Source organism: Ambystoma mexicanum, chromosome 1p (assembly GCF_040938575.1).
Source record: "Ambystoma mexicanum isolate Mex_15411 chromosome 1p, UKY_AmexF1_1, whole genome shotgun sequence".
NCBI classification, from domain to species: Eukaryota; Metazoa; Chordata; class Amphibia; order Caudata; family Ambystomatidae; genus Ambystoma; species Ambystoma mexicanum.
The window spans coordinates 176510761-176538361 of NC_090921.1; the positions used below are offsets into that span (position 1 = coordinate 176510761).

General features: G+C 51.7%; 1 protein-coding gene across 2 annotated transcripts in view; it reads right to left on the reverse strand.

Annotated features, from left to right (window-relative positions):
- Positions 1 to 27601, reverse strand: part of LOC138567737 (low density lipoprotein receptor adapter protein 1-B-like) — a 198763-nt gene that overhangs the window by 88860 nt on the left and 82302 nt on the right. The window contains exon 1 of one of the 2 annotated variants that reach the window (XM_069646217.1): positions 548 to 638. The exons of the other annotated variant lie outside the window; for it this stretch is intronic. The gene's annotated coding sequence lies outside the window, so the exon portion shown is untranslated. Of the gene's footprint in view, positions 1 to 547; positions 639 to 27601 lie in introns of those variants that run through there. 2 annotated transcript variants of the gene reach the window in all.

A 27601-nucleotide genomic window follows, 5' to 3' on the forward strand; every position in this document is an offset into this window, starting at 1 on the left:
AAGCAACAGACAGCATGGGAAGCTAGAGACTAGAGGAACAAAGGCAATCCATGGAGCACATCAGCCCCAGGCAGCATGGGAACCTAGGGGAACGGAGGCAATCCATGGAACACAGGAGCAACAGACAGCATTGGAAGAAAGTGGAACAAGGGCAATCCATGGAGCACAGGAGCAACAGACAGCATGGAAAGCTAGGGGAACGAAGGCAATCCATGGAACACAGCAGCCGGAGGTAGCATGGCAAATTGCACTTGAGGGTAAATATGGGGACCTGTCTGAGTGCAAAGATAGTGATGGACCAATGGTTGCATCCCTGATCCAGGCTTCATGGGAAGCGTGAGCAGGCATAGCAGCAGGTGTGTCACTGCAGTACGGGTCCTGCAAGGAAAGGAAGTTCACGTGGAGCACTGCAGAACCAGGGCAGCATGGAAATACGGACAATTATGGAGGCAGTCATGGAATATGGCAAGCCCTGGGCAGCCCGGAAGCGACAGCAAACATGATACCACCACCGTAGCAGAGAGAACCCGTGGGAAAAATGACTTACCGCCAGCTGCCTGTCCCTCAGCCCAGCACCATCTCTCGATCGGGTTCCCAAGCTCTGTGCTGGCCTCCCTGCTGAGCCCTCCCGCCCACCTGGGCCTGATTCCCCGCCCTCCTCCTCAGCTCCTCCCCTTCTAAAAGTAAACATGTAGTAATCAACCCCTCCCAAAGTCGGGTCTCTCCAGCGACTGCCTTGTAACCCCCCCCCCCCACCCTCCGGGAATTTATTGTAACCATGCCAGCAGCGGGGAGAGCTCTGCCAAGCCAACAGGGTCCTGTGCTGCCAGGCGTTCTTCCGGGAGCACACTGCATTTAGCCTCCCGAAAGCAACTCCCACCAGGTCAAACGGTGAAATATTCTTCATGAAAACGGCGAGTGTGTCCTGCCAGAGGGCGCACGCACAGAGAGGCGTCCTTCCTCGCCAGGGGGGAGTACACGCTTGCGGAAAAACACAACCTTGTATCAGTTATTCGGTACACATGGTGCTCTGATGTCAGGAGGCCTCCCTGCCCAGGGCGAGAAGTATAAAGCCACTAACATGCATATTTTATTTCTCAAAGAATCGACAGCCTCATTTTAAAGGTGGCGGAGCGGTAAAGGCGATGGGCAATGCTACTGCGCCTTCTTTGATCTCTTCGCAGCTCTTGAATCAGTGACAAGGTGGCGGAGTGGCGCTGAGGAGAGATAAGATGGCTGCCCTGTTTACAACAAATGGATTCTATGGAATCCGCCTCAGTTTTTCACCTGATCAAGACCAATGGATTTCATAGGAATCCATTAGCAAACTCTGTAAAGTGTTTGCAGGTGGTGTTTACACTTTTCATGAGACGGAGGGGAAAATGAAAGAGTAAATGTGAGTTTGCCAGGTTTAAAATTGCCTGCAAGGGATCCCACAGCAGGTAAGTGCTAATGTTGGTGGTCCCCTACAGAGCCGGCCTTGGGGGGGGCGCGCCGGACGACTGTCCAGGGCACCACGCCCCCCGGAGCGCCATTAGCCCCCACCACGCCAGTTCGGGGGTTTATTTCAAGGGCTCCCCCGAGCTGCTGTTGTGGGAGAAGGTGCGGCAGGCGGCCTTTTGCTGTTAAATGCGCCCGCCGCCACGGGTGCCTTTAATGACAAAAGGCGCCATTAGCCCCCCACCACGCCAGCTCGAGGGAGTCTTTCAAGGACTCCCCCCAGCTGGCACAGTGGCAGAAGGCGTGGCAGGCGCCTCATTGTCCATAAATAAATGCACCCGGGGCAGCAGGCTCATTTAATGACAATAGGGTGCTGACGCGCGTTATTCATATCATTACCTCCTCGCCAGAGCGAGGAGGTTAAAAAAAGAAAAAAAGAAAAGTGGCCCATCCTAGCCCCGCCCCCCTTCTACCACCCCTCCGTTAACCAGGGGCGTGCAAGGGGGCAAGTGGAGTGCCAATTCGCCCAGGGCGTTGCTGCCCTTAAGGCCGGCCCTGGTCCCCTACCTGCAATCTAGATTTTTTTTCAAAATAAAATGACACAGGAATCCCTGGTTACACCTGAGAGAAGAGCAAAATACTTGAATGGAGCAGGCTCATTTTAAATGGGGGCAGCGTGTTAAATGGAGGAGGAAAGGCAAGGGGCAATGCTTTTCTGTCTCCATTCAAAACGCTGCTTTATTTTGATGTGTTGAGGAGGTGGGGGAGGGGCAGGGAGCAGAGATAAGATCTCTGCTGTGTTCAGCTCCTCGTCTTCTCTCGTCATTGCGTTGCATTGTACGCCTACATGAGCTTTTCGTGCAAGTGTACAAATAATGGATTCCAATGAAATTAGTCTCTATTTTGCACCTGGTCGAAACCAAGATGAACTGGAAAAGTGAAAGAGTAAGGCCCTCATTATGAATGAGCTGGTCTGAAAATAAGGTACTGGTAACAACGTTACCGGCACCTTTTCCGGACCGGCTCACTCCTAGTCTGCCAGTAGTGGCTGTGAACTACCGGAAGGCCTGCCCTGCTGGTAGTTTGGGCCCCTACCAGCAGATAATTCACTGAAACACTGGCACTGTTAACAACGGTGCCGGTGCTTCAGCGTTCCCAATCCAATGGAGTGGAACTCCATGCGGGAAACTTACCGTTCTGCTGCCACCCATAATATCCTGGTATTACTGGGATATCGGTTGGTGGAAATGGTAAACTGAGGTTGCTTGTAGGGTACTACCGGCAGCCTACCGGCAACCTCATAATGAGAGTCGAAAAGTCAGTTTACCTTTCCTCTTTCCTTCTTTTAACTTCCTCCTCGTGAATGTGTAAAATTGCGTGCCGGACACCCCACAGCATGTACGTCCTCAGGGAAATCGATCATAGTTCCCTTACTTTAGCTACTTAAAAAAAATAATGATAAAGAGCAGTTCCCTGCTGGGGATTTGAACCTTTTCAGTGCGTAACACAAAATGTGGGGGCCCCCCTGCGAGCAATGCTGAGGGGGCCCCCCCAAATCATCAACAAATCACGGGTCGTGCCACACTCTGGGCCGGCCTAGGTTATCACGCTTGTGCAATATGCACACATGTGCTGTTGAAGGGGTATGCCACACACTGCACTAGGAGAAAGATATAAATATGTGTTTTTATGCAATATACAGCACACTTTCTGAGAAAAATTGGCTAAAAAGCCAGAGTGTTTGCAATGGTTCTGTAGGGTAACACCAATCCAATACATGCAAGTCACCAACAGTGCACAGGAACATTAATGCTTTGCTATTAAAAATGCCATGCCACAATGAAAACATGTCAAACTGGCTGCACAATGTAGACCAGTGTAACAACATTACAGTAAAGCATGCCAGGCCACATTTAGACATACCTAGACTGGTTGCACTGAAATGGCAGTCGAAGCAATAACTCTCATCAAGAAGAGAACACACATTCAAGCCTGCGTCTCTGTGTCCTCTAACAACACGGACAAACTCTTTCAAATCTGTAAGTAACTGGTCAATCCTGTTGTGGCCTTTACCTCTCCTGTTCCCTCTCAGGCCCTCTGCATGGCTCTGTTCTCTCACATCTGTGCTAAAACTCAGGACATCCAGTCCCCCATCTCCTCTTCCTCTCCCTCTTCCTCTCTTGGCCCCCCATTGGCCAGCTCTACTTCCCTTCTTTCTTTCTCCTCTTTCTCTCTGACAATACCTGATGAGGTTTATAGACAAGTCCGATCTTTGAAAGTGTTGTCCAGATAGGTGGTCCCTTGCTCCTCTAGAACCATCAAGGACCATATTGACACCCTCACTCGAGCCTTGACCGATTTCTGTAATCACTCTTTCACCACTGGAATGTTCCCCTCTCCCCTTAAGCACTCCCTTGTGCACCTACTCCTCAAGAAGCCGTCTGCCTTTCCTGCCTGCCTGGCAAACTATCGCCCAATATCTATCACACCTTACCTGGGCAATCTGTTGGAAAAAACTGGCCATCTTCCAGCTTATTCTCCACATTGAATCTGTTGGTTGTCTCCATGACTGCCAGTCTGGCTGTAGAGCTGCCAGAGGCATGGAAACTGGTCTACTGAACACCTGTGAAGATCCGCTCTCTAACCTTGATTACAGAATTCCTTCTGTCCTCATCCTCCTTGATATTTCCTCTGCTTTCGACACGGTCAACCACGCCATCCTGATTAATCGAGTCCATGAGAACCTGGGCATCACAGATCAGGCCATTGAGTGGCTGACCTCCTCCCTCTTGGACTTCCTTCCCAGGTGCAACTTGGTCCCTTTCTCTCCGCCACATCTCTCCATACCTGTGGCGTTCCCCAGGGCTCCATCCTCTCACCCTGGTTTTTCAACCTCTTGGCCCCTTTTGCCCATCTGATCTCTACCTTCCCCTCTTATGCAGATGACACTCAGCTTTCCTTCAGGCTCCCATCAGACTCCTCTCCTCTCTCTCTCATTCCTGACTGTCTATCCGCGATTCAGGTTTGGTGCGCATCCACTGATCTCTCCCTTAATGCCAGTAAGGTGGAGTTCCTTCTCATTGGGACCTCTGCCCCTGCTTTCCCTCTCTGCCCACCTTGGGCCCTCTTCCTTCGTCTTCCTGTGAGGCAAAAAACTTGGTTGTCATCTTTGACTCCACTCTCTCTTTCTCTCCTCACATCTCGGACATCGCCAAGAAGCCCCACTACCAGCTGCTCCTCCTCAAAGGGACTCTTCCCTTTCTCACTTTCCCCCAGAAGCTCACTGTCTCTAGAGCCCTGGTTCTCTTTAGGCTGGACTACTGCAACAGCCTCTTTCTCAACCTGCCTTCCTCTACTCTCTGCCCTCTGCAACTAATCCAGAACAGGACTGCAAGACTTATCCTTGGCCTCAAGCCCAGGCATCATATCTCCCCAGCACTGAAATCTCTCCACTGGCTCCTGGTTGCTGCAAGGATCAAGTTCAAGACCCTTTGCATTGTCCACAAAGCTTTCTGGGCCCGGGCCCACACTACATCTATCGCGCTCTTCCAAAATACCTTCCTTCTCAAGCCCTTCGCTCAGGGAGAGGGGAGGGAAAACAGGGCAGCAATTCTCTGAGTAAGTGCAGCCAGGGCAGTGCAGCTCTGGGTAGTGCAAGGAGAAAAAGGGACTTTAGGGTTACAGTTACAGCTTCTAAGTGTGTGGTAGGCCCGAAGGCAGTGCAAGGGTGACTGATCAAGAAAGAGTCTAGACATAGTGAGACTCTGAGCGTAGCCCAGCAACCAGTCGGTACAGCAGACAGGTAGGTCAGGTACACCAGGAGGGGAGGGAGATAGAGAAAGCAGAGGAGAAGAGGAAAGTTTTGAGCTGCTTCCCGATCTTCAGGTGGTCCGGCTCAAGGTTGAGAGGGGCAGGGAGGCCTTTCCAGAGGGAATCACCTGCATAGGAGAGAGATCTACCCCACTCCCCATCACTCTCTGCCAGGGGAATTGTCTAACCCTTAGAGAGGAAACAGGAGACCACTCAATTCTCGCAGCAGTCCATAAGTGGGAGCTTTAAACCTTAAAGGAGAGAGTTAACTGCTTGTAAAATTGAAGCTGCACTAGAATAGTCTCATTAAAATGCGTAAAGAAATTGGATTCCCCCACACAAATAAGTTTGCCCCCCCACCTCCCATGAAGTTAGCGCCTCTCCCAACATTTGAAGGGTTAGCCCCCCCTGGAATGTAGGTTTTGTTGCACCCCTGAACAAAAGCACACACCATTCACCATATATACACACATGCACACCCAGCCAACCATACATTTAAGTGTGCACTCTTTCACCATACAGGCACACCTAGGCAGCCACCCGTATATTTAGGTGTGCACCCTTTCACCATACACTCAAACAGGCAGCCACCTATACATTTAAGTGTGCACCCTTTCACCATGCAGGCACACCCAGGCAGTCACCCGTACATTTAAGTGTGCACCCTTTCACCATACACTCACACACGCACCTGTCATGGGGTTAAGGGGAGCCCTATTACTTCAAAAAGAAATCGGGCCTTATTACAAGTCAGCCGGTACGGAAACAATGGTGGCGGTTAATCCGCTGCCACCGTTGTTTCCGGACCGGCTGATTCCGAGTCCTGCAGGCGGGAGGTATCACTCCCTCCAGGTCTGACCTGGCGGAAGTAACACCACACACTTGCAGGGGGACATGGAAACACCGGCTCTCTCATAGACGGAACCAGTGTTTCCATGATCCCCATCCCCACGGAGTCCTATGGGACTCCATGGGAATGGGGCTTAACAGAATTCCGCCTCCATAATTACCAGGTCACCGGGGTTTTAATGCCCCAGTGATTCCAGCAATCACGGAGGCGGAATGGAATTACCGGTCCGGCGGCAGCCTGCCAGTTATTCCGGTACGGCTACCGCCGGACTCGTAATGAGGCCCAATGTTTCTTTTTAGAGTCACGTTGACTTCATAAAAAAATGATTTCCTTTAAGGACTGAACCATAATGGAAATAATTTCTTTATGAATGCATAGTGACTTCAAAAAGATACTTGGGGTTATTATGACCCTAGAACATGGGTGCACAACATACGGCCCGCGGGCCAGTTGCGGCCCGCCATGCTCTTTTGTCCGGCCCGCGAGGCACAAAGACTTTCCTAATGGAGGGCGGCCCGCCGCCATCCATTAGGAAAGTCTTTGTTGTCTTCCGGGCCGGACAAAACACTGGCCCTCATTGGCTCAGCACACACACGCACCACGTCGCTCCTACGAGCCGCGTAATGCGTGTGTGCTGCACTAATGGATGGCCAGCACTACGGCTGGCGTGGTCCATAAGGCTTGATGCCGGAAGGCATTTCAGCCTTGGACCACGCCAGTCGTAGTACGATTCCAGCGACTTTCAGTTTACCTGCCTTCCAGCACGTCTCCGGTAAATGCCCTGTTTGTGTTTGTGTGTCGGGTTTGTTTTGCTTTATGTTTGTGTGTGTATGTTGAGATGCGGGGGTGGGGGGGTGTGTCGGATGTGTATGAATGTTTGTATTTGAATGTATTTTGTGTGTATGTTGAGATGCGGGGGTGGGGGGCGTGTATCGGATATGTATGAATGTTTGTATTTGAATGTATTTTGTGTGTATGTTGAGATGCGGGGGAGGGGGGGTGTCAGATGTGTATGAATGTTTGTATTTGTATGTATTTTGTGTGTATGTTGAGATGCGGGGGTGGGGGGGTGTCGGATGTGTATGAATGTTTGTATTTGAATGGATTTTGTGTGTATGTTGAGATGCGGGGGTGAGGGGGTGTATCGGATGTGTATGAATGTTTGTATTTGAATGTATTTTGTGTGTATGTTGAGATGCGGGGGTGGGGGGTGTGTCGGATGTGTATGAATGTTTGGATTTGAATGTATTTTGTGTGTATGTTGAGATGCGGGGTGGGGGGTGTGTCGGATGTGTATGAATGTTTGGATTTGAATGTTTTTTGTGTGTATGTTGAGATGCGGGGGTGGAGGGGGTGTCGGATGTGTATGAATGTTTGTATTTGAATGTATTTTGTGTGTATGTTGAGATGCGGGGGTGGGAGGTGTGTCGGATGTGTATGAATGTTTGGATTTTAATGTTTTTTGTGTGCTGAGTTGGGGGGTTTGGAGTTGGGGGGGTTCGGGTCTTTATGGGTGCATGTTTGTGTGTGTGCTGAGTTGGGGGTGGGGTTTTGGGTCTGTATGGGTGCTTGTTTGAGAGTGCTGATTTGGGGGGGTGGGGGGTTCGGGTCTGTATGGGTGCATGTTTGTGTGTGTGCTGAGTTGGGGGTGGGGGGTTCGGGTCTGTATGGGTGCATGCTTGAGAGTGTGTGTGATGAGTTGGGGGGTGGGGGGTTCGGGTCTGTATGGGTGCATGTTTGTGTGTGTGCTGAGGTGGGGGGTTCGGGTCTGTATGGGTGCATGCTTGAGAGTGTGTGCTGAGTTGGGGGGTTTGGAGCTGGGGGGGGTTCGGGTCTTTATGGGTGCATGTTTGTGTGTGTGCTGAGTTGGGGGGTGGGGGTTTGGGTCTGTATGGGTGCTTGTTTGAGAGTGTGCTGATTTGGGGGGGTGGCGGGTTCGGGTCTGTATGGGTGCATGTTTGTGTGTGTGCTGAGTTGGGGGTGGGGGGTTTGGAGTTGGGGGGGATGGGGGGTTCGGGTCTTTATGGGTGCATGTTTGTGTGTGTGCTGAGTTGGGGGGTGGGGGTTCGGGTCTGTATTGGTGCTGTTTTGTGTGTGCTGATTTGGGGGGTGGGGGTTTGGTTGGGGGTGAGGGGGCCATGGGGTGGGGGGGTTTGGTTGGGGGTGAGGAGGCCATGGGGCATAGTGTTTGGTTGGGGGTGAGGGGGCCATGGGGTGGGGGGTTTGGTTGGGGGTGAGGAGGCCATGGGGCATAGTGTTTGGTTGGGGGTGAGGGACATGGGGCATTGTGTTTGGTTGGGTGTAAGGGGGCCATGGGGCATAGTGTTTGGTTGGGGGTGAGGGACATGGGGCATAGTGTTTGGTTGGGGGTGAGGGACATGGGGCATAGTGTTTGGTTGGGGGTGACGGGGACATGGGGCATAGTGTTTGGTTGGGGGTGAGGGGGACATGGGGCATAGTGTTTGGTTGGGGGTAAGGGGGACATGGGGCATAGTGTTTGGTTGGGGGTGAGTGACATGGGGCATAGTGTTTGGTTGGGGGTGAGTGACATGGGGCATAGTGTTTGGTTGAGGGTGAGGGGGACATGGGGCATATTGTTTGGTTGGGGGTGAGTGACATGGGGCATAGTGTTTGGTTGGGGGTAAGGAGGCTCTGGGGCATAGTGTTTGGTTGGGGGTGAGGGGGCCATGGGGCATAGTGTTGCACTCCAAGAGTGAACCCAATAATAAAGCTAAAACAGGCACAGTTAAGAGATGTTCATCTTTGGCTTTTTGAGGAAACCTGACTCAACGAAGGCCATACTCCTCTTGGGCAACCCAAATAGCAAACTGTAGCAGTCCAAAATAACGGCATGTCCAATCTAGGGTCAATAAAATATATATGTTAATTAAACAGGCGAGATACAATAACTAAATAGAAATAAATTATAACAATGGAAAATGTGTAGTACAAAATGTAAGTTTGAAATGCAAATAAAAATCGTTACCCCTCAAAAACATTCTTTTTCCATGTGTTTAGTATAACTTGGGGGTTTAAAAAGCCTCCTGCCACGCCCGGCCTACTGCCCCGCCCACATTTACTTTTCGGCCTACTATAGCCCTCATGTAAGGTACTTTCGGCCCTCTGTCAAAATCAGTTGTGCACCCCTGCCCTAGAAGTAGCCATGCCAGAAAATACTGGCACGCTGCCGGCGGAGTAATGAATTTTCTGGTGCCCGCAAATGGGCACTTACCGGTTCATTACAGCCCCGGCAGACCCAGTAATTGCCCATTCCCGGACGCCGGAAAATATTACTCCCCATTCCCATTTGAGTGGGAATGGGGAGGCTGGATGCAGCAGCACCATTCATGAATTGTGCCGGTGCACCCGTCGAGTTCTGTGCGCCGGGGACGTTCTGCCCACCAGGTCAGACCTGGTGGGCTGAAAGGCACCCCCTTGCAGAACTCGTAGGTCCGGAAAAAACGGTACTGGCAAGCTTACCGGTACCGTTGTTTCCGGACCAGCAAATTCATAATGAGGCCCACTGTTTCTTTTTGAAGTCATAGGGCTTCCCCATCCCATGACATGGAGGGCTCCAGCCTAGGGTCTTGCATTGCATGGGGTGGGAGGGATCCCTCGGAATTCAAAAAGAAAGTTTCTTTTTGTATCACTTTGCCTTCAGAAAGACATTATTTCTGTACAGAAATAATTTCTTTATGAATGTACAGTGAAACCAAAAAGAAAAGAAAATATAAAAAAAAAAAAAAAAAAAATCTTTTTTTTTCTCCAAGTGGGGCCCCCTCCTAGGACATGTGCTGGTGGGGCCCCCCGCACCGCAGGCGCTGTGGGGTCCCTGTTACGCCAGTGCCTTTGCTCTGCGTTAACAATCCTGTGTCTAACCACACTGTGCTATCTCGCAGTTCTGGCTAACCCTTGTTTATTTCAATGGACTGCTTGCGAATGTAGCCTATTCCCAGGCAGTCGCGCAGTAATCTGAGAATTGCGGTAGGCACAGGGTTGCTTGTGTGGGTACTGAGGTGTTTGGGGTAATGGGAGGGGCGTATCAGTGGCTATAGTCATGGGCATAGCCCTTCAGGGGTGCGAATGGTGGGTGAAGGAGAGGCTATGTCGGGGGGGGAAATTCTGCCGGGGTTGGCCGGGCCGTCCGCAGACCTCCGGGCAGGGAGGCCCCAACTCCTCCCGTATATCCCAGAAGAGATAGAGTATGAGACACACGCAAGAAGCAAGGTGACTCTGCTGTTTATTAGACAAAAACGGCAGGGATGGGTCAAGGATCGTACGCGTCCGTCCTGACACACACACAATCATGGGGCTCGCAGGCCCTTTTTACCTTAGTATGACGCGCTACTTGCGTCACCTTGGAAAGTTAGCAAAAAACCTATCGCCACTCTTAATTGGTTGCTCGAGTGGTAGGGTTAGTATAGCATACGTATAGAGAACAATATTAGTGGACAAGGGTTAGTCAGGTGATATATCTGGGTTGTCCCTACAATTAGATACATGACAATTGTTACATGAAGACCCCTGATGATTGGTTAATGTTAATGGCGTCAGTGATAGGAGCCCCATGATCTGAATGGTGCCCCCGAGCTTCCCAGTCTGGGACCATCGCTGTTCCCAGCTCTCGGTGTACCTGTCATTTGCAACAATGTTTCACTATGAGTACGTGCAGACAATGTGAGGACTTATTCATAAGCTGGAAGGCCGACTACTCCCACTGTCGCAGATGTCCATTGAGCCTTTTAATTGTATCTGCCTGTGTCTTGTAACGAGGGATCCAGACGCCTTCTTCCTCCTGGGCTTGGCATCCTGTCAGGTTCGGCTTGGTCACCTGAGGTGAGACCGTGTTTGAGGCAGAATTCTGCACAATTAATATTGTTTTTCCACTGTGTGCTTGGTTTAATTTGCAGGTGTGACTTTAACGTTGGTGTGCGGCGTGCGAGGTTGCAACATCGTGCCCTTGATGGTCTGCTTTCGGAATGTGGGTTTGCAACATTGCGACCTTGGCTGTTTGCTTTCGCCGGGCTCATTCTGCAGGATCAGCAACCTGACTCTTGTTCTTTTAACGTCCATGGAAGCTCTTGCTTGCGGCCTACTTAGGCCTGGTGTATAGGTGGAACCGTTTGGTGCACAGGCGCTTTAGGTTATAGTATCATATTGTCTTATGACCAGTATCGTGTCTTCATTATATTTCTCATTATGGCACCTGGTTTTAGGAGAAGCGTAAGCAAGCTCTTTAGATGGGTTCATGATGCGTCTTGCGTTTCTGCATTTTGAGAGCCTATGTGGAAAATAATAAAGATGCACGTCCGTGAGTATGTCTGTCGCCTACGTCATAGCACTGAGTATATTCTTCGTGTAGATTGGTGCGGGAGTGTCCAGTGTGTATATTTGTACAGGTGTGCTGACCGTTGGCTAGGTCGTCATGGCATCTCTAACGACGTGTAGGTTTTAGTCTAGTTGATCCGTGCCACAGGTGTCGGCATGGCCAGGGCGGGCTGCTGGGCAGGCAGATGGACACATCCGTATGTTCCTGTACCAGGGTATTTGGTCGTCTGGTAGATGGGCAAACTCTTCTCGTGGCGGGTGCCTGGGCCGTGATCCTTTAGGCCAGGCGCGAGAGGGGAAGGACGGGAGCCTGGTCTTCCATTCTCCCACTTCAGTCCCCCCTCTGGTCGACTTGTCGACCACAAACATATCTTTTTCGTTATCTCCTCTTACTCTCCATATCTTAGTTATTCCTCCTAAATGTCCATAGTGGTTCACATGATCTTCAAATGACCAATACATATATTCACAGGTTCCTCCAGGAGTACAGTATACCCATTTCCCTATGTAACTCCTGGGGTTTCTTGGGATCTCAATCTTCACAGATGGTGGGTCCAGCTGGTTGGTGATGATCTGGTTGCGCAACTTCTCTCTCTCTTGTATTATTATGCCTGTGTGTTGGCCGTCATCTGCTGGCATCAAGGGGTGCATACCGACCATTTCAAGCAACTCGTCAGTGGTGCGTGCCTTCCGGGCCTTCCAAAATCTTATTATGATCAGTGTAGCTCCAGCCAAAATAGTACAACCAACTATAATTTTCAGTTCATCTGACAGCCAAGATGGCATCCATGACCATAATAGTGAAAACCAGCTCTCATCCTTTTTCACACGTTTACTTTCATCCATCATTTTGGAGTGCATCTGGGCCAATTGTGAAACTGCTTCTGTCAGTGTACCGTTGTCAGCATCGTTGGCAGGAATGAACGTGCAGCATGATTGTCCTATCTTTGCGCAGACTCCTCCTTCCATGGCTGTGAGGAGGTCCAATACATATCTGTTCTGAAGTGCTACCATCCTTATAGCTCGCAGCTCCTCTTTTATTGCGTTGAATCCATTTACTGTAGAATTGATGGTCATCATTAGTTCCCATCTAGTTATCTGGAGCCATTTTGCGTTTGCGTAAGCCTGCAGTCCCGGATGGATTATTGAGGAGAAGAACATTGCAGCTCTGCTGAATAGTCTGTGTTCTGGCGGAATTGAAGTGAGTGCCGTTTCCGACCTTCCCCATAGGTAATTTCCTGTCAGAGGTTCTCCTTGTCTTTTCCTTCTATTTAGGACAGTATCATTGCTGTTGTTCCTGTTCCCTGGCCCCTCCTGAGGTGGTGCAGATCTCTTCTTCCTCTTGTCCCCTTCATCCATTTTGGGAAAGTTCGCCACATTCACATGCTTCTGGGGTACCACTAGTGATGGTACATTGACGTGCACCATCGTGCATACACCATTCCACAGAGGGGGCAGTGTGTGGTATGCCTTTTCTCCACAGGCCCAGTAATGGTCCATTATCACTGCTGTTCCTGCTCCTCCCTCAGGTAACTCCATCACGCTTGCACAGTTGGTGTTGTATCCTACGTCCACCTCTCCTTTATGTTGGTAGCATACCTTAGGCGCAGTCAGCGGCAGTATTGTTATTGGGTCTTCATCCGTCTCTATCCACGTGAGCATGGGTACGTACTTGATCCAAGTTGTCCAGCATCTGTGGTTGTGTGCATCGATAGTTGAAATAGTTTCTTTTGTTACCATGTTGCTGCCAATCACTCCTATCTCCCATTTGTTGTCCAGGTACACCTTCCCCGTTATCGTCACCAGTGGCCTCTCCCAACATCCTGGTTTACCAGGAACTTCAGTGGCGTACCAATCACATGGTAAACACTGCAGTGTTACTTTCTTTGTTTCCCCTTTTGCAGGACCACTTGTTATGTATCTGAATGCTTCAGCATGTAGACTGCTCTTGTGGTAACTCAAATAAGTCTTGAGGAAGTTGTTTTCGTATGGGTATGAGTCTCGTGTTTTCCACACCATATGCACCACTGTCCCTTGAAATCTTCCTTTCGTTTGGAACAGTGCCAAGTATGTTATGCATCGTGCTGTCTTTTCATCTATTTCTGTGGCAACGAATGTTCGAGAAGCGCTCATGGCGTATGGTATTAATGAGCAAACGTAGCAGCTGTCTTCTGTTGTCTGCTTACCAATGCGGGTCATGTGTTGGTACCATATGTTGTTTGAGACGTGTGCTGAATCTTGTATATAATTGTCAATACCTTTATTATCTGAGTATGTGCTGCGTTGAACTCTATTTTGCTTGTGTGCAATTTTACTAGTATCACCTGACGTAACACCTGTTGCAGCTGGGGATGGGGGTGGATTAGGTTTGGGTACAGCAATAATATTGATAGCATAGCTGTACTGCCATACAGAGGCAGCCAAGAACCCGGTGATCATCAAAATCCCTATTATTTTTATTACAAATGCTAATTTCACCGGCATTTTGCTCTTACCTTGCTGCAGTCCGGCAGCGTATTCTTGCGACGTTAAAGTTGCCCGCCTGAAAATTCTCAATATGCTGGTTATTAAATGTTAGTTGTTTTTTAAGCTCTCCCTATCAAATAGTCATTCAGTGCCCAGGCGAAGAGCTGTTCCCACGCTATTCTAAGCGATCTATCTCTTAGGACAGGCAAGTATGGGTGGAGGTGGGGCATTGAATATTCTATGGCCAAGAGGAATGCTGTGTAGTAGACACGTACCCTTCTCCTTTTCAGGTACGTTGGCCTTTTTATTTCATATACAAATTGGTGTGACAATTCTTCTGGGTAGTTATCGTCTGAGGGTACCATCTACTCCTGGGCAGTGAATTTGTTAGTTATCTATTTTCTTAGCAGTACAATAATACGCAGTTCCTGCATGTGCGAGAGAAAAGAAAAGAGAGCATTCACGTGTTTACATGTGTACCTGTGCGAGACAATGTCCTTCAGTTCAGTTATTACTGCAGTGGGGGTAGGGGTCAATGGGCAGGGGGTTTGGGGCTCAACTGGCGGAAGTATCTTTACTCTTTGAGCGTGTGACCATGGGGTGGGCAGTATGGGGTTCACCCCTTTCTTCTTCAGTTATTGTCTCTGGGGAATCTGGGGAGTGACAGGGTATGGGAACACTTGGGCCGTTGGCTGTGGTAGAACTTTCTTCCTCCGTTGGTGATGTTGTTGCTGTTCTCCCAATGGACCTGTCGGTGGCGCTGGGGCGGGTCTGGAGTTTGTAGATCTTTACATCGTGTAGGTGGTTCCAGGCACGCTTGTCCTGTAGCTTTACTGCTCTCGTTGATACCTCCTCTACCAGATGGGGGCCAGTGAATCGTGGACTATTCCATTTCCTGTTGAAATTGCGAAGTAGTACATGGTCACCTTTAGCAATTTTACACAGTCTTTCCTTTTCCAATTCTTTATCCGCGACTTCTTTTTGATTGCTGTTAGACCCGCCCCGTGTGCGCTCGAGCTGTTGAGACACAAACACTACACTAGTAATCAAAGAAGACACATATTGGTACATTTCATCACCAAGAACACTCGCTGTACTTTCGTGGTCGGTAAATGCTCTTGACGTTGGCGTTAGGGGAAGGCGCATTTGATGTCCGGTAACCACCTCGTGAGGGGTGAGGTGGTGGTCGGACCCTGGTCTATTCCTTAGCTCAAATAGGGCTAATGGAAGGCAATATAACCAACTCTTCTTTGTTGTTTGCTGTATCTTTGCAATTGCCTCCTTTAATAGGCCATTCAGGCGTTCACATACACCGTTGGCCTGTGGGTGGTATGCACATGCAAATTTTTGCTTGATGTTCAGCAAGGATGTGATGTGCTGGAACATTTTGTTTGCGAAATGTGGGCCATTGTCTGACCTTAACACCTCGCACACTCCCCACCTGGGGAAGACCTCCCTCACTAGGAATTTAGCTGCTCTAAATGCATCTGGGTGTGAACAGGGCCCTGCTTCAATCCACCTAGAGAATGGGCATACTACTACAATCATATACCTATTTCCTTGACATATGTTGATCATGTCAACATAGTCAATATGGAGATGCCGGAAAGGCCCCTCTGGCCGGGGTATAGTACCTCTTATCACCTTTAGAGTATGGCCGGCCGTAAACTGTTGACATGTGAGACAATTACTGATAAAATTTGACACATGAGAATTTAACTCGGGGCAGAACCAATCTTCCCTAATTCGTGCTGCAATTACTTCCTTGCCTGTGTGGGCTGGATGATGTAGTTGGCTCAGGGCGGTGTTCAAAAGTGCCAATGGTATTACAACCTTTCCAGTGCCACCCTGGCGCCATAGTGCGTCGGTTGGTGACATTGTGCATCCTCTTTTTACCCATATTTCTTTTTCGGCCATTGGTGCAGCCGCTTGTAGCTCCATAATCTGTGTGGCTGGGAGATGGGTGTACCCTTCTCTTATCAACATCTCCTTAGCCATTCCCCTCCCTCTCCCTCTCTGTGACTCTGGGGGGTTCCATATCTCACCAAAGTATGCAGCATACTTCGCATGTGCGTCTGCTGCTGCATTCCCCTTCGAGACGTGGTCTTCACCATTGGTGTGTGCGGTGCATTTTACTAAAGCTAATTCTTGGGGGTCATTTATTACTTCAATTAGTTCAGCCAATAAGAGGGCATGTTGCACTGGAGTGCCATCAGCTCTCCTAAACCCTCTTCTTCTCCATTTCGACAGCCCTGAGTGGACAGTGGATGTAACATATGCGCTGTCGGAGTATATGGTCACCCGTTTGTCAAAGCTTTCCTTCAACGCCAAGATCAGTGCAACTAATTCCGCTGCTTGAGCGGAGTAATGCTGTGGTAATTGTACACATTTCATTGCCACACACACCGGTACCTCCATCATTTTTACCACTGCTGCCCCAGTCCTCCTTATACCATCCCTTTGATCGATAGTTGATGACCCATCAATAAACAAGAGCTCACCTCCCTCTAGTGCGTTTTCTTCAACCTTTCTAGTACATGAGTACATTTCAGTTATTTGCGTACAGTCATGGGCATAATCTCCCTCCTCAATTACTTCTGCTAGGAATCTTGCAGGGTTGACCGTGCTACATCTAACAATTGATAGTTCAGCTCTGGATAAAATGATCTCATAACCTGATGCCCTCTGCGTGGTTAGGGTGGACTTAGGTTTATTCAATATCGCAAATAGTGCATGTTCCACAAACAGTGTAGTTGGGCACCCCATGGTTATTGCTGATGCTTTTTCCACCGCAAAAGCAGCTGCGGCGAGACCTTGTTCGCAAGGGAAGTGACCTAACATCACAGGATCTAAGTGGCCGCTGTAGAATGCTACTGGTTTGTAGCCCATGCTTGTTTTTTGAGCCAACACTGCTTTCATTACTGCTGAGTCGCAATGTGAAAATATAAAAAATTGTCGCTCATAGTCTGGGGATGCTAGTACCGGAGCAGTTGATATCGCATCTTTTAATTCATCAAAAGCCTCTTTCATTTCCATCATCCACCCCAACTTTTTCTCCCCTTTATTAGCTTCCCTTAACGCCTCAAGCAGGGGTCCTATGTACGAACTGTAATCAAATACCCATGCTCTACAGTAGTTGCACAGCCCCAGGAACTGCTGCAGTTCCCTCACAGTTTGTGGCATTGGAGTGTTTGAAATGGCCTGTGCTCTTTGTGGTGCAATCTTTCTTCCATGTTGGGATATAAGTTGACCAATGTAAAGTACCTGTTCTTGACAGTACTGTATCTTTTCCATGTCTACCTTGTAACCTTTTTCAGCCAATATTGTCAACATCTTTAAGGAGTCCTCTCTGCATGTTCTTTCGTTTGTACTGCAAATTATTATGTCATCCACATACTGCAACACTGTGCTTTCCACTTCAATGTTACCCAAATCCATCTGTATTACTCTGTTGAAAATTGAGGGTGATTCGCAATACCCTTGTGGCAATCTGGTGTGCTTCCACTTTGTGTTTCTGTAAGTGAAGCTCGTCAGATCTTGTGAGTCTGGGTGCAATGGTATTGAGAAAAAAGCATTTTTAAGGTCGATCACTGTAAATCGTGATGCTTCTGCTGGAATGCCACACAATATTGTGGCCGGGTTTGCTGCTATGGGATATTCTGCTTCTACTATGTTGTTCAAGGGCCTGAGATCCTGTATGAAGCGCCAAGACCCCCCTTTAGCCTTGCGCACTGGGTATACAGCCGTGTTACATGGTGATTCTGAGGGGACCAATATGCCATTATTTATAAGGGCCGTTATGGTTTCATATATGCCCTCGTCTGCCTCTTTTGATAGTGGGTACTGTTTCACTCTGGGGAGTATTTCACCTTTTTTCAATTTTATCCTTACTCCCCCTATACTTTTTATGCACCCCACGTCATAGGGGCTAGTAGTCCACAATGATTTGGGTACCTTTGACATATCCTCCTTAAAGAAGGGGACTGGGGTGCATGCGGGTGCCTCAAGTGCCATTGCAATTTTCTGTGCTACTTGTTTGTAAGCCACTCTTAGCCATATTTCCACACTCATCATAAACACCATTTCACCTTCCTCCTTTTCATCTGAGAACAGCTCCTCATCTGACACCTGGGTGAGCCTACATCCTTCTGCTAATGCTATCACGGCCCTCCATGCTCTTCCTTCTCTGTCTTGGGCATGTACAGCAATGTAATCAGCTGTTGCAATAATGCTCTCAATGTCCATTAGAACCACCTTTCCTTCTGGTTCATTAACAGGTGTTTCTGGTCTGAACAGATAGGCTGCTGGCCTCCTCCATATTTTCCCTTCTATCCCTGGCATCCATGCAAATGCCATATCTGTTCCATACTGGAATACTTTGCCATCTACTGGCTTCGCCCTAATCGCTGTCTGTCCGCAGTATGCTTGCATAATCTGTCGTGCTGTGAGCATGTTAATCCCTGGAGTAGAGCAAATTATGCCGTCCTCAGTAAAGGAGATCGTCATATTCAACCTGTTCATTATGTCTCTCCCCAGTATATTTACTGGTGAGGCACTATAATATAGAAGTGGAACTGACAGATCATAATCTCCAATAGATAAGGGAATGTTATCAGTAAAGGGAACCAACCCTCTAGCCCCAGAGAATCCTTGGGTGTTCATGGCTTCGCCTGACATCTTAAATTTACCTTCCCTTATGCAAGACCGGGTCGCCCCGGTGTCAACAAGGAATGATAATTTTTTGTCACCTATCGTTACCTCTATGCGTGGTTCCTCCGCACTATTAGGTGTTACTGACAGGATGGGACACACCAAGGCCGTCTGTGGGCTGTCCTATTGAGGGTACAACGACTGGCCATTTCCTGTGTAAGGGTTGTGTCCCAAAACCGTCACCCTACCCAGTTGTGTTTGTTGTGCTTGGGGTTGTTGTGTCATCGCTACCTGTTGTTGTGGCAGTGAATATGTCTGTGGCTGTTGTTGTGTTATTTGTTTTGTTGTTCATTTCCCTGTTGCAACGTCTGCTGTTGTTGTAGGCCCTGCTGTTCCTGTGAGGGCCTTGGTTGTCCCTGTTCACTCCATGATGGTGTTCCTGGTCTAACTCTACACGTGCGTGACATGTGCCCTAATAGTCCACAACTCCAACACACCGGTGGTTCCCTACTCTGCCATGGGAAGCTCCCTGTGTTGTCCTGGTATACTGGTTGCCCTGTGGGGTAGGAATTTCTAAGTCCTCCCACCTGCTGTTGGGTGTTATATCCGTATCCTCTCCCTCTCATAATTCCTCCTCTCCCCCTGTTATAATTATAATACCCAGCTCCTGCCATTGGATGTCCTCCTCCCATGTTGGTCGTGTATGGTTGGATTGGCGGCGCCTGTTGTGTTATAGTCTGTGAAGGTGGTATTTGGGAGGAATCTTGTGCAGCCACTACTTGTGTGGGGCTTTGGGTCATTGTTGTAGGCGTAGCTATAAGTGCCCCTTCCATTGTGTATTTAGTAAGCTTTTTCTGTACTAGTTTAGCCTCTTCCGTTTTCCTGTCCTCTTCCTTTTGTTTCATTTTTCCTTGCCATGTCCTGCAATGATGTACTATAGTCAGTTGTATTTCTGGCCATGGTTTTGCTTCCATTCCCACTACTTTCTTCAGTTGTTTCTGAACTCCTTCTGGGAGCCCTTGTACTAGTATATGGTAAAATATTGCTGGTGTTTTATCCCATTGTTCTCTAGTTTCCATGCGCCACTTCTCTTGGATTTCCTGGATATAATCAACAGGATCTTCGTTCTCACGCATCTTGCGGGAGGTAATTGCTCCTATGTCTGATGTGTCTGGGTACTGTACCCTCAGTGCCTGCCATAGTGCATGTCTGCAGTTTGCGAATGGTGCCCCATCATGCGATGTGTTTGTTATTGTTACCCCATGGAATCCCGCTCTCTTCCAAATGTCATCCGCTCTATCCCCTAATATTGATATTAAAAGGCCCTTTACATCTCCTACTGCCAGTTTCTGTCCTGCGGTGTGTTTTTCCATTTCATATATCCACTTACCCGCACCTCCACTTAATGATGGGAGCCTGCATTTTATATTTTCTTTATCGGTATGCTTCCAAGGGACATACTGTGGTCTAACCCCTCCTCTCTCCAAAAGTGGCATTAAGTTATGCCTCGTTTCACCCTTTGTGTTCCATAATATCGAGTCCTCACACCCTTCCTCCTCTTCCCTTTCTTCTACATCTTCAATTTCCTCCGTATTTCCCCTGCTCGTAACTCTTTCTTCTCCATCTGTTCCCCTTCTTCCATGATTTCCTGTATTTAATGTGGGCATGTGTATTCGTCTTTCCTGCCTGCGACTAGGGAGGTCTCTAAGCCGACATGCATAGGGTGTCAGTTCGTCTGTGAAGGGCGCGAGTTTTATTTTGCGTAACGAGCGTGAGGTGGTTGAGCATGTAGGGTGCGATGGGGGAGGGCGTGATGGGGATGGGGATGGGGATGGTGCGGCCTCATGTGTCTGTCTTTCCGCTATTCCTTGCTCTCCCTCCTCACTTCTCTCCAGCTCATCCTTTCTCCTACTGATCCATGGTGAGTCTGTGTTGGTCCGGGTGATGTATAGTTTATCTAAGCTTTCCCTTTCACTGTTTCTTCCTTCCTTCTCCACTCCTTCTTCTTCCTCACTACAAAAGTCAGTCATAAACGGCACCCCCCACTCAGTCTTTTTCCCCTTGATCGTTACTGTTTGTAAGTCTATTAGGTCCAGTTCTCCTTTTTCTCCTTTATCAACCGCTCCCCTTTGTGCTGATGTTGTTGCTACTTCTGTGTTTGTATATACATCCCCCCATGCTTCACTCTCCCTTCTCCTATCTTCTCTTTCTCCTTCATTTCTCTCCTCCATCTCCCTACTATTTTCCTCCCTTTTCCTTTTTAATTCCTCCATCACTTCACTGCTCATCTGTTCCAAAATTCTTTCATCCTCTTTCTTCCTTTCCCATTTCACCCTTTCTCTTTCTACTATACTCTCTATCACCCTCCCTTCTTCGTATTTCTTAGTTGTTTCTGATAGTAACCTCCTCTTCCACATTGCCATTTCTTTTTCTTTTTCTTCTTCTTCCCTTTTCTTTTCTCGCAGCACTACTCTTGATACCCTTTCTGCTGCTGCTTTTACCCTTTCAGCTTCTCTCCTTTGCTCCTCATTTCGTTCCCTTATTTTTTCCAATTCGTTCTTACCTTCTTTCCTTTTCCTCGCTCTCTCTCTCTCCTCCCTCTCGAGCTACTTGATCAATTCATTCTGCTCATCCCTTAATTTTGCTAGTCGTTCCTCCAAAATCTCTTCCTTTTGTCGTAACAGCTCTTCCCCCCTCATTTCACTCTCCCTGGCATTATCCTCGTCTGTTTTCTTTACTACCTCCTTCTCTTCTCCTGTTAATGAACCTCGTAATTTTAATAATATCTGTGCAGCTACCCACTCATCATTTCCTATTTCCACAGTTTGGTCTTCTCCAGTCCTCCCCTCCCCTGCTGGCATCTTCCTATGAGCCACATATGGTGGAGGGCTGTATGCCGGGTTCGAGTATCCCTCAGCCGCCCTTAACTGTCCTCTTTCTATTTCTCCTAATTCTCTTGAAGGGTACAACCCCCCTCCCTCCGTTTTCACTCCCTTTGCTATGGGTATATCGTTGCTCGGTTCCTTTTTTATGTCATCTGATGCATTATTCTTTTCTCCTCCCTCTCCTCCGTTCCCTGTGTTCTTTGGGTCTGCACTCCCCTTTTTCCCCTCCTCTCCTTCCCCCTTAATCTCTTTTTCTTCCGGTATTTCCCCCATAGTGAACATTCCATTTGGTCCTGGTCGGGACCCTTGGAACATCCTCCATAAGTTAAACACCTCCACGTGGTTTGCCAACTTCTTCCCTTTATATGTATTGTGCAGATGGTTTAATAGTGAATGTTGGGCATATGGATCGAAGCTACCATTAGGCGGCCACGGTGTTAGCATTTTGTTATCCGTCCCCTGGGTCCATTCTATGCTATACTTAATCAGTTTCTCCCTATGGGGTGGCAGTGTTGTGCATATGTGTTGTAGTGGGGTAGTGAGGGTGTTCCCCCACCCTCCCGATCCTGTCCCGTATGACATAGTAGCGCTCCACTTGTTACCCTTCCCCTATCTGGTAGCAGTTTATCTCACTAGTAGTTTACAATATACAACCTTATATCGTTACCTGACCCCGTAAGTTTGGGGACTTACGATAGTCCGCTAAGGAAAATTATAAAAAATATAGAGGCCGATTCATGGAATAATTAGCGCGGCGCAAGTGGGCAAAAACGTGCGAATCGCAGTGGAATAGCGAAAATCGCAGTGCAAGTGCGAAAATCGCACGAAAAGCAGCGCACGTCGATTCATGGAAGTCCGTGCGCGAGAAAACCAGCGGATGTGCGATAAAAAAGTGCGCGGCGCACGTTGGCGCACAGGCCATCTAACAGCGTGCGCCAGGTCACAGCGAAAATCGCACAGGCCACAGCGAAATTCGCACATAGCGCGGCGCACGCAACAAAAGTAGGCGGAACACGGGCGTAACACTCGGAATAGGGAACAACTTGCCAAAACGTGGGCGTCACGGGGGAAGTACAGGGCACAAGTGCGCGGAACGCCCACACGCTCGCCTACAACACGTATTCATGGAATAGAATAGGGCAAAAAAGCGCACGCTCAAACCAGCGCACAGGCACAAACACGACCGCCACAAGAAAGCTGGCGGTAGCATCTCTGCGGCTGTAAGAAATGTGCGCCAAAAGGTGCGCCAACAAATAGCACCTATATACTGCCATGATGAATGTCCTATACTGTGGCCCTCCAGGACAAATGACGTGCAAAGGGGTACCCACAAACACGGACACCCGCTGACAAAAAATACGTGTGCGTGTATACCGGGGTGCGCGGGAAGTCTCACACGCGATTTCAGCAGGGTACATGTATTTCAGGGGTGCGCTGGAAGTTCCACACGCGATTGGCCCAGTGCGAGCAGGGTACGTGTATTTCAGGGGTGCGCGGGAATTTCCACACGCGATTTCAGCAGGGTACGTGTATTTCAGGGGTGCGCGGGAAGTTCCACACGCAATTTCAGCAGGGTACGTGTATTTCAGGGGTGCGCGGGAAGTTCCACACGCGATTGGCCCAGTGCGAGCAGGGTACGTGTATTTCAGGGGTGCGCAGGAATTTCCACACGCGATTTCAGCAGGATACGTGTATTTCAGGGGTGCGCGGGAAGTTCCACACGCAATTTCATCAGGGTACGTGTATTTCAGGGGTGCGCGGGAAGTTCCACACGCGATTGGCCCAGTGCGAGCAGGGTACGTCTATTTCAGGGGTGCGCGGGAATTTCCACACGCGATTTCAGCAGGATACGTGTATTTCAGGGGTGCGCGGGAAGTTCCACACGCGATTTCAGCAGGGTACGTGTATTTCCGGGGTGCGCGGGAAGTTCCACACGCGATTTCAGCAGGGTACGTGTATTTCAGGGGTGCGCAGGAAGTTCCACACGCGATTGGCCCAGTGCGAGCAGGGTACGTGTATTTCAGGGGTGCGCGGGAATTTCCACACGCGATTTCAGCAGGGTACGTGTATTTCAGGGGTGCGCGGGAAGTTCCACACGCGATTTCATCAGGGTACGTGTATTTCAGGGGTGCGCGGGAAGTTCCACACGCGAATGGCCCAGTGCGAGCAGGGTACGTGTATTTCAGGGGTGCGCGGGAATTTCCACACGCGATTTCAGCAGGGTACATGTATTTCAGGGGTGCGCGGGAAGTTCCACACGTGATTTCAGCAGGGTACGTGTATTTCAGGGGTGCGCGGGAAGTTCCACACGTGATTTCAGCAGGGTACGTGTATTTCAGGGGTGCGCGGGAAGTTCAACACGCGATTGGCCCAGTGCGAGCAGGGTACGTGTATTTCAGGGGTGCGCGGGAATTTCCACACGCGATTTCAGCAGGGTACGTGTATTTCAGGGGTGCGCGGGAAGTTCCACACGCGATTTCATCAGGGTACGTGTATTTCAGGGGTGCGCGGGAAGTTCCACACGCGATTGGCCCAGTGCGAGCAGGGTACGTGTATTTCAGGGGTGCACGGGAATTTCCACACGCGATTTCAGCAGGGTACGTGTATATCAGGGGTGCGCGGGAAGTTCCACACGCGATTTCAGCAGGGTACGTGTATTTCAGGGGTGCGCGGGAAGTTCCACACGCGATTGGCCCAGTGCGAGCAGAGTACGTGTATTTCAGGGGTGCGCGGGAAGTTCCACACGCGATTTCAGCAGGGTACGTGTATTTCAGGGGTGCGCGGGAAGTTCCACACGCGATTTCAGCAGGGTACGTGTATTTCAGGGGTGCGCGGGAAGTTCCACACGCGATTTCATCAGGGTACGTGTATTTCAGGGGTTCTGGGGAGTACCACACGTGAATTGGCCGTGTGGGCCCTCCCAGGTGTACGCTCCACAACCTCCACGGACCCTGCAGGCAGCCCACACCACGGGGGACTACCCTGCACCCCTGCTCATGTCCCGCAGGCAGCCCATCCACCATGGGCATGCCCCCCAGCCAACCCACATGTCACCTTGCACTACTGATCAACAATGCATGTCTCCCACCACCCCCACCCCCCTGCCACCATGGGCAGCCTCCACCAGGCCCCCACTCATGTCTCCCACCACCCCCACCCCCCAGCCACCAGGGGCAGCCTCCACCAGGCCCCCACTCATGTCTCCCACCACCCCCACCACCCAGCATCCAGGGTCACCCTCCACCAGGCCCCCACTCATGTCTCCCACCACCCCCACCCCCCAGCAGTGCAGGGGCAGCCTCCACCAGGCCCCCACTCATGTCTACCACCCCCCCACCCCCCAGCATCCAGGGTCACCCTCCCCCAGGCCCCCACTCATGTCTACCATCACCCCCACCCCCCAGCAGTGCAGGGGCAGCCTCCACCAGGCCCCCACTCATGTCTCCCACCACCCCCACCCCCCAGCATCCAGGGTCACCCTCCACCAGGCCCCCACTCATGTCTACCACCACCCCCACCCCCCAGCAGTGCAGGGGCAGCCTCCACCAGGCCCCCACTCATGTCTCCCACCACCCCCACCCCCCAGCATCCAGGGTCACCCTCCACCAGGCCCCCAGTCATGTCTACCACCACCCCCACCCCCCAGCAGTGCAGGGGCAGCCTCCACCAGGCCCCCACTCATGTCTACCACCACCCCCACCCCCCAGCATCCAGGGTCACCCTCCCCCAGGCCCCCACTCATGTCTACCACCACCCCCACCCCCCTGCCACCATGGAAAGCCTCCACCAGGCCCCCACTCATGTCTCCCACCACCCCCACACCCCAGCAGTGCAGGGGCAGCCTCCACCAGGCCCCCACTCATGTCTACCACCACCACCACCCCCCTGCCACCATGGGCAGCCTCCACCAGGCCCCCACTCATGTCTCCCACCATGGGCAGCCTCCACCAGGCCCCCACTCATGTCTCCCACCACCCCCACACCCCAGCAGTGCAGGGGCAGCCTCCACCAGGCCCCCACTCATGTCTACCACCACCCCCACCCCCCAGCATCCAGGGTCACCCTCCACCAGGCCCCCACTCATGTCTACCACAACCCCCACCCCCTGCCACCATGGGCAGCCTCCACCAGGCCCCCACTCATGTCTCCCACCACCCCCACACCCCAGCAGTGCAGGGGCAGCCTCCACCAGGCCCCCACTCATGTCTCCCACCACCCCACCACCCAGCATCCAGGGTCACCCTCCACCAGGCCCCCACTCATGTCTACCACCACCCCCACCCCCCTGCCACCATGGGCAGCCTCCACCAGGCCCCCACTCATGTCTCCCACCACCCCCACACCCCAGCAGTGCAGGGGCAGCCTCCACCAGGCCCCCACTCATGTCTCCCACCACCCCCACCCCCCAGCATCCAGGGTCACCCTCCACCAGGCCCCCACTCATGTCTACCACCACCCCCACCCCCCAGCAGTGCAGGGGCAGCCTCCACCAGGCCCCCACTCATGTCTCCCACCACCCCCACCCCCCAGCATCCAGGGTCACCCTCCACCAGGCCCCCACTCATGTCTACCACCACCCCCACCCCCCAGCAGTGCAGGGGCAGCCTCCACCAGGCCCCCATTCATGTCTCCCACCACCCCCACACCCCAGCAGTGCAGGGGCAGCCTCCACCAGGCCCCCACTCATGTCTCCCACCACCCCCACCCCCCTGCCACCGTGGGCAGCCTCCACCAGGCCCCCACTCATGTCTCCCACCACCCCCACACCCCAGCAGTGCAGGGGCAGCCTCCACCAGGCCCCCACTCATGTCTACCACCACCCCCACCCCCCAGCATCCAGGGTCACCCTCCACCAGGCCCCCACTCATGTCTCCCACCACCCCCACCCCCCAGCAGTGCAGGGGCAGCCTCCACCAGGCCCCCACTCATGTCTACCACCACCCCCACCCCCCAGCCACCAGGGTCACCCTCCACCAGGCCCCCACTCATGTCTACCACCACCCCCACCCCCCAGCATCCAGGGTCACCCTCCCCCAGTCCCCCACTCATGTCTACCACCACCCCCACCCCCCTGCCACCATGGGAAGCCTCCACCAGGCCCCCACTCATGTCTCCCACCACCCCCACCCCCCAGCAGTGCAGGGGCAGCCTCCACCAGGCCCCCACTCATGTCTACCACCACCACCACCCCCCTGCCACCATGGGCAGCCTCCACCAGGCCCCCACTCATGTCTCCCACCACCCCCACCCCCCTGCCACCATGGGCAGCCTCCACCAGGCCCCCACTCATGTCTCCCACCACCCCCACACCCCAGCAGTGCAGGGGCAGCCTCCACCAGGCCCCCACTCATGTCTACCACCACCCCCACCCCCCTGCCACCATGGGCAGCCTCCACCAGGCCCCCACTCATGTCTCCCACCCCCCCACACCCCAGCAGAGCAGGGGCAGCCTCCACCAGGCCCCCACTCATGTCTCCCACCACCCCCACCCCCCAGCATCCAGGGTCACCCTCCACCAGGCCCCCACTCATGTCTCCCACCACCCCCACCCCCCTGCCACCATGGGCAGCCTCCACCAGGCCCCCACTCATGTCTCCCACCGCCCCCACACCCCAGCAGTGCAGGGGCAGCCTCCACCAGGCCCCCACTCATGTCTCCCACCCCCCCACACCCCAGCAGAGCAGGGGCAGCCTCCACCAGGCCCCCACTCATGTCTCCCACCACCCCCACCCCCCAGCATCCAGGGTCACCCTCCACCAGGCCCCCACTCATGTCTCCCACCACCCCCACCCCCCTGCCACCATGGGCAGCCTCCACCAGGCCCCCACTCATGTCTCCCACCGCCCCCACACCCCAGCAGTGCAGGGGCAGCCTCCACCAGGCCCCCACTCATGTCTACCACCACCCCCACCCCCCAGCATCCAGGGTCACCCTCCACCAGGCCCCCACTCATGTCTCCCACCACCCCCACCCCCCAGCAGTGCAGGGGCAGCCTCCACCAGGCCCCCACTCATGTCTACCACCACCCCCACCCCCCAGCCACCAGGGTCACCCTCCACCAGGCCCCCACTCATGTCTACCACCACCCCCACCCCCCAGCCACCATGGGCAGCCCCCACCAGGTCCTCACAATCCCCAATCATGTGCGTAATGGACAGCCTCCACAGCCAAA